This window comes from Zalophus californianus, chromosome X (genome assembly GCF_009762305.2).
Source record: "Zalophus californianus isolate mZalCal1 chromosome X, mZalCal1.pri.v2, whole genome shotgun sequence".
In the NCBI taxonomy this organism is placed as follows: Eukaryota; Metazoa; Chordata; class Mammalia; order Carnivora; family Otariidae; genus Zalophus; species Zalophus californianus.
In genome coordinates, this window is record NC_045612.1 from 8,731,435 (window position 1) to 8,738,544 (window position 7,110).

The 7,110-nt window shown below is 37.3% G+C and overlaps 2 pseudogenes; one reads left to right on the forward strand and one right to left on the reverse strand.

Moving 5' to 3' along the window:
- Nucleotides 1–1,279: 1,279 nt before the first annotated feature.
- On the reverse strand, nucleotides 1,280–5,490 carry LOC113930534 (annotated as a pseudogene).
- LOC113931188 lies at nucleotides 2,045–3,981 on the forward strand (annotated as a pseudogene).
- Nucleotides 5,491–7,110: the final 1,620 nt, after the last annotated feature.

Here is a 7,110-nt window from a genome sequence, read left to right on the forward strand (position 1 = left end):
TACTCTGTCTGTATCATCATTGTGAGTCACCTGAGATCCCAATTTGGAAATAAGCAAGACATGCATACATCAATCAACAAAGGAAGAAGTGATCACTTTAGGTGTGATCCGGGGAATATAGAGCAGTCAATTTCGTGTGTAGAAATATATTAGGAAGACTTCTTTAGAATTCTCCTCACTGGCTCCAAATATCTCATCTGCCTATTATCAACCATTTTCTAATATCTCTTTAATGAACTATTCCTTTGGAATATCAGATTAGCTAGCCAACAATGTTCTGTTGTTTACAAAACATTATTTTTGTTAAGCAGTATAAAAACTGAAGCCTCAAAAGATAAGGAATGTGTCCAGAGATCCTGGCATCAGCCCCCAGGAACCTCCCGCACCCAGCCCAGCACTGTGTCCCAGCCTAACAACACTGGATATTCACATGCACAAGAATGAAAAGTGGAACCCTGGCTTGCATCACTCACAAAAATTAATTCTAAATATAGTAAAGACTGAAATGTGCGACCTGAAAGTATAAAACTCTTAGAAGAAAAGAACAGAAAAGATCTTTGACATTGGTCTTGGCAAAGATTTTTTGGACACACCAAAAACAAAAATAAACAAGCAGGACTACATCAAACTAAAAAGCTTCTGCACAGCAAAAGAAACAATCAACAAAATGAAAATCTACAGAGTAGGATAAAATATTTGCAAATCATGTATCTGATAAGGAGTTAATATAAAAAATGTATATGGAATTGATATCATTCAATACCAAAAAGAAATAATCTGACTTAAAACTAGGCAGAGGAACTGAATAGACACTTTTCCAAAGAAGACATACAAATGGCTAACAAGTACATGAAAAGGTGCTCAACATCATTAATCATCAGGGAAACGCAAATCCAAACCACAGTGAGAGATCACCTCCACCTGTTAAAAGGGCCATCATCAAAAAGACAAGAGATAACAAGTGTTGGCCAGGATGTACAGAAAAGAAACCCCTGTGCACTGTTGGTGGGAATGCAGATTGGTAGAGTCACAGTAGAAAACAGTATGGGGGTTATTCAAAAACATAAAAACAGAACCATCATATGATCCATTAATCTCCCTTTTGGGTATATATGCATAGGAAATGAAATCAATATCTCTGCACTTCTTTTTTTTCTTATGAATACAGTATTTATTTGTCTTCCCTCTGTCAAACTTTGAGCCAGCCACTTTCCCTAGGCTGCCTGGGGAGGTACAGGGAAAAGGAACATACTGGGCAGACGAAACATGGGAGAAAGATTTATGGGAGGTGGAGACAGCTCCCTCCCATGGCGAAGAGGATGAGAAAGGCCACCAGCAGGGGCAAGAGCCCCAAGGCCTCCAAGAGGGCAAAGCCCAGAATGGCGTAGGAGAAGAGCTGTTGCTTCAGAGAGGAGTTCCTGGCATAACCAATGATGAGGCTCCCAAACATAGTCCCAATTCCAGCCCCGGAGCCAGCCACCCCTACCGTGGCAGCCTCAGCCTCAATGAACGTGGCTGCTACATCGATATCCCATGAAATGGCGCTGATTCGGAAGATCCCATAGGAGTAAGTGACATCAGGGGCTGTGGGGAAGCCAAGCTGCTGAGGCTCTCATCTGTCAGGGTCTCGAGTGGTTTTAACAGCACTGCAGTGGTTGGCTCAACAGCTGAGAGGTGCTCCTAGCCAAGAAGGGGGTGGAGACAACTGTTGCTCAGGTGTACATTTTCAGGGGATGAGGGGCTGTGGCAGGAGAGCTGCTCCCAGGGCAGAGAAGATAGAGAGTGAGGTATCTGCACTTCTATGTTCATAGCAGCAGTTTACAATAGCCAAGACATGAAAACAACCTAAGTATCTGTTGACAGATGAATGGATAAAGATGCGATATATATATATATATATATATATATATATATATATATATATATCTCACCCATAAAAGAGGGAAATCCCACCATTTGTAACAACATGGATGAGTCCTGAGTGCACTATGCTAAGTGAAATAAGTCTGACAGAGAAAGACAAATACTGTATGATCTCACTTATATGTGGAATCTAAAAAAGTTGAACTTAGAAACAGAGTAAATCGGTTGTTGCTAGGAGTTGGTGAGTGAGGGAAATGGGGAAATGTTGATGGGAGTCTGGGTAGCTCAGTTGGTTAAGCGTCCGTCTCTTGATTTCAGCTCAGGTCAGGATCTCAGGGTCGTGAGACTGAGCCCCACATTGGGCTCCGCGCTCAGCTTGGAGTCTGCTTGAGGTTCTCTCTCTCTCCCTCTGCTCCTCCCCCGACTCACGCTAAATAAATAAATAAATAAAATCTTTTTTTAAAAAATGGGGAAATGTTGATCAAAGGGTACAAATGTTCAGTTATAAGATAAATAAGTTCTACAAATCTAATGTACAACATGGTGACTATAGTTAACAATACTGTATTGTACACTTGAAAGTGGCTAAGAGGACAGATCTTAAATATTCTCAACACAAAAATAAAATGGTAACTGTGTGAGGTAATGGATGTGTTAACAAACCTAGTGGTAGTCATTTCACAATATATATATACATATACACACACACATATACACACATGTCAAATCATTACATTGCATACCTTAAGATTCCACAATGTTATTTGTAAAATATATATCAATAAAGCTGGGAATGAAAAATTTGTGTTTTGGTGCAAAAAGAAAAAGAAACATTTAGATATATAAATTTTAAGTATAAAAAATAAAGTCTTTGGGGCGCCTGAGCGGCTCAGATGGTTGGGCATCTGCCTTCGGCTTGGGTCATGATACCAGGGTCCTGAGGTCGAGCCCCACGTTGGGCTCCTGGCTCAGCAGGGAACCTGCCTCTCCCTCTCCCTCTGCCTCTCCCTGCTCATGCTCTCTCTATCTGTGTCTCAAATGAATAAATTTAAAAAAAAATCTTTAAAAAAATAAAGTCTTTTACATTTCTAAATAAAATAAAAAATAAAAAATAAAACTGAGGAATAGACTTCCTGGTGAAATAATGTTTTATTCAAACTGGCAACCAATCAAGTCATTTACCAAGGATGAGGGCTGTATTTCATTTATTTTGTGTGTGTATATATATACATATATATATGTGTGTGTATATATATATATGCTTATGAATAGAGGCATTATTAAAACCTAAAAAAAAGATTCTGTAATTATTGAAAACGTTTGATTGTTCTGGATAACAATGTAGCCTTTCAGCTAACCAAGCTATAATTTGTTAATTGGGTGGTATTCCAATTGTTGGAATGTAATCAACAATCCTAACCTCAGTATTAAAGGCAAAGCTTGAAATGCACTGAATAACCTAAATGTGAATGTTAAAAATCAGAGCAAGTTAAAGATACTCATCAAGTCTGTGAGAATTTTGTCTTTGGTTCCCTTAAGTCTGCTATGCAGCTGGTTGGGCTGGATTGTTAACAAACATGACTATTACCAATGACCATATACTTAACATTTATTTTACAGACCTTTTCAATGTGTTACTTGCGGGAAATGGAAACACCAAAGTTCAAGGTTTGAAACTGCTTTTGAATTTGTCTGGAAATTCAGCCATAGCAGGAGGACTACTTAGTACCTAAAGGATTCATCATCATTCCTTTCCCTTTATAATAGCCACCTAGCAAAGAAGATTCTTCTTAGAGTACATTTTTTGAGATATATTTATTTTATTTGTTTTGTGGGGGGAGGGGCAGAGGGAAAGAGAGTCTCAAGCAGACTCCCCGCTGAGTTTGGAGTCCGACCCAAGGCTCAATCACCACTCTGAGATCATGACCCAAGACGAAACCAAAGTCAGACACTTAACCACTGGCACCACCCAGGCCTCTCTTCTTTGAGTGCTTCTATCAGAATATAAATAACTGCCTCAACATCAAAGGTCATTTAGCTTCTCAACCTACTTTCACTAAAGGTTCACTGTTCTTCCTCCTCTATGGAGAAGAATGTGCCCAGAAAATAAGAGCTTAAAAAAAAAAAAGAAAAGAAGGGGTGCCTGGGTGGCTCAGTCAGTTGAGTGTCCAACTCTTGATCTCAGATCAGGTCATGATCTTGGGGTTGTGAGATCGAGCCCCACACTGGGCTCCACACTCAGCCCAGAGTCGGCTTGTCCCTCTCCCTCCCCCTGGCTTGTTCTCTCTCTCTCTCAAATAAATAAATAAATAAATAAATAAATAAAATCTTTAAAAAAAAGAAGAAGAAAAGAAGAGCTTTAGTTTATCATCATGATGTGGATGTGAGGTAAAAAGATGTAACAACAAAATTCTGATAGTCATATATGTCCAAAGAGTAATACAGTCTGGAAGTAATGCACATTATAAATTTCTTACTTTCCATCTTTCTTGTAAAAGAATTCTTTCAGCAGCTGGATTTAAACAGTAAATGTCATGTCTCATCAATATAGCTAAAACTTGCCATGGTCTTCAAGATTATTTTGAACCATTTTATTGACACCGAATGAATATTGGAAATTGTACTGAAAACATTTATTTATTTTGCTGTCTACATTGAGATATTTTGGTTATTTCCTCTACATGAAGAGACAGTGACCTTTGTACACATAAGCTACACTGTCACCATTTGAAGTGATCCAAGACCACATTAGTATGTCATGAATTCATTGGTTTAGAACTATCATAGGAATGACACCGTTCTTCTAGTACTGATGAGATCCTGAGTGCTCAGTTTCAACTGCCAACCCAGCCACAGAACATCCAAAAATCCAATCATCTGTACTTCTAGTCAATGCAAAATATAAACTTTAGGAGAAGGCGCTCTCTAGTACTCAGCCACTGCCATACAATGTGCCCGTACAGAAAGATACTATGGATAAAATACTGGATTTAATCCAAACGTCCATTGATAGACAATTGAGTAAATCAATTATCCAGTCTTTAAAATATGAAGGAGGTCTGGATGTGGGTAATGTGGGAAAATATCCATTTGCAATGATGTGGATGGAACGAGCGGGTATTATGCTAAGTGAAATAAGTCAGTCAGAGAAAGACAAACACCATATGATTTCACTCATATGTGGAATTTAAGAAACAAAACAGATGAACATAGGGGAAAGGAAAGAAAAATAAAATAAGATAAAAATAGAGAGAGGCAAACCATGAGAGACTCTTAACCATAGGGAACACACTGAGGATTCCTGGAGGGGAGGTGGGTGGGGGATAGGGTCATTAATTGGGTGATGGGCATTAAGGAGGGCACTTGATGTAATGGGCACTAGGTGTTATATGCAACTGGTGAATCACTAAATTCTACCCTGAAACAAAATAAAATAAAATAAAATAATGTTAACAGAAGGAGAAAAAAAGAAAGAAAAAGATGAAGAAAGTCTGGATGTGGCAATGTGGAAAAATATCCACAAAATATTATTTTTTAAATACACACTGTAGGGGAATATGCCTAATGTGACCCTGTGTATATTTTTTAAATGAAAAATACTTATACTTACAAATACATTAACATTTCTGGAATGATACACAAACTACAGTAGGACTGGAGAGTGGAGAAATGACTTTTTTATGTATACCCTTAACTGTTTGAATTTTTACTATGAGAATATATTTTATAACTTTTTAGTAAATATAATTTTTTTAGAAACTCACATTTCCAAACTCATTTAGATAATAAATGGCAGAGTTGGTAGATAAGTCTGTGCCTTCAGAATCCACATACACTGATCTTTCCACCATTACACGGTAAGTAAACTAAACACTATCGAGAAGTAGAATGACCATGCCAGTTGACATCCATTCAGGAAATGTTGTAATGGACAATTTCAGTTTTCAAAAAAAACGGGCACTAAATTTTCAATTCTCCAGGTGAGGTTTAACTCATTATATGTCATTATCCATGTTTTTAAAGCTTAGAAATGTTTACAAAATGAAGTTATTTTCCTATTATATATATATTTTCAGCTTCAATTTCCAAGGACTCATGATTTCCTTCACCAGTATTTTACTTGAACATTGGCATGCCTATGAAACCCTCTCTACTTCCATCCCTTCAGCTTTATTTCTAATTGAGAGGATTCAAAAAGCCATAAAAATGTGATCCTTGACAGGATTCTGCTCCAACAAGAAATCTTATGAATACTCTTCTCCAACCAAACAATACTCACCCGTTGGAGCAGGATGACTATTGAGTATAATGGCTGGTGAGAGGTAATTCAGCATTTAATTCCTAGCATGAAAGGATGATGAATGCACACAAACATGCTGTGTTTGAGATCATCTCCACTGACTCGCTGCCCCTGCCTGTGAAATAAAAAGAGCTTTGGCTCAAACCAATGGATGTTGCCAGGTTTCCCTTTCCACACCTTATCATCTTAAACAGCAGTTGACTCTTTGATGTTTATAAGAGAGGAGAAGAACAAAGCATGGGAAATTTTTGAAATTACTTTCAGGCTGTGTTTTATTTTTTCCTTTATTTTCTTTCTGTCCCTCTTCCAAGGATGGTGTTGCTTCCTAATGTGAAAGCTAGAGAGATCATCACAACTAAAGAGTAAACGTCAACCAGTAGCAACAGGCTCATTTCATATCTGCGGAGTGTATCTTTAACTCTGAGTGAGAATGAGTAAATTATAGGATTTTTTTTCCATTTTTGCAGGGAGAGGGAATAATTAGTTTGCTTTTATGAAATAAATTGCTTGTGTTTACAAAATAAAAACTTCAATACGTAATAGTGAAATGGTATAAAATTAGCTCCATTTCTATGCATTCTGAATGTTTTCATTTTCAATGGATCTCATTTTTTCCTATTAAGAAATATTGTTGTACATGGGGATTTATTACATAATTATGATTTTCTGAGAAAATGTTGCTGCAGTGAGATTATTCCAAACTTTGTTTCTCCTTCAGCTGTAAGATTTTGTGTTATTTTCCTCTTGATTAAGAAATCAGCAGGTTATCCAAATCAAACATTTATTATAGTACGTTCAAATCCATTCATACATATCACAATTTGCTCCACTAATATCTCAATTAAGGAAATATATAGAAAACAATTGTCTTTGCCTTAGGATGTTGTCATCCTCCACATTGCGGGAAACATCCAAATATGCTCCATTAGACAGGGTTTCATTAATCA